The sequence below is a fragment of the Propithecus coquereli genome, unplaced genomic scaffold, assembly GCF_000956105.1.
Source record: "Propithecus coquereli isolate 6110/MARCELLA unplaced genomic scaffold, Pcoq_1.0 Scaffold867, whole genome shotgun sequence".
NCBI lineage: Eukaryota > Metazoa > Chordata > Mammalia > Primates > Indriidae > Propithecus > Propithecus coquereli.
The window spans coordinates 1-376 of NW_012154918.1; positions in this window are offsets into that span (position 1 = coordinate 1).

The following is a 376-nucleotide window of genomic DNA, read 5'->3' on the forward strand; positions in this document are numbered from 1 at the left end:
TTTGCCCTATACATCTCTTTCTCTTGGCTGTTCTGAGCTGTATCCTTTACAATAAACTAGTAACAATAATTAAAATGGTGTCCTGAGTTCTGTGACTAATCCTGTGAAATCATTAGATGTGACAGGGAGTCACGGAAGCCCCTGATTTATAGGCAGCTGCTGAGATTTCCAGGGCTCTTTAGCTTCTCTCAGTACAAAGGGCTCCGTCCAGGGTTGGTGTAAACGGACTGGGACACCTGGAGGGGGCTCCCCAGGAAGGACTAACTGGGCCTTCAGTGACCCCCTTTTGCTAGATCAGGATTGACCTTTGCTTGGTCTCTGCTTCCCAGTTAAGGTTATTCACTTCGTTTTAAATGAGAAAACAGCAAGCGTTTGA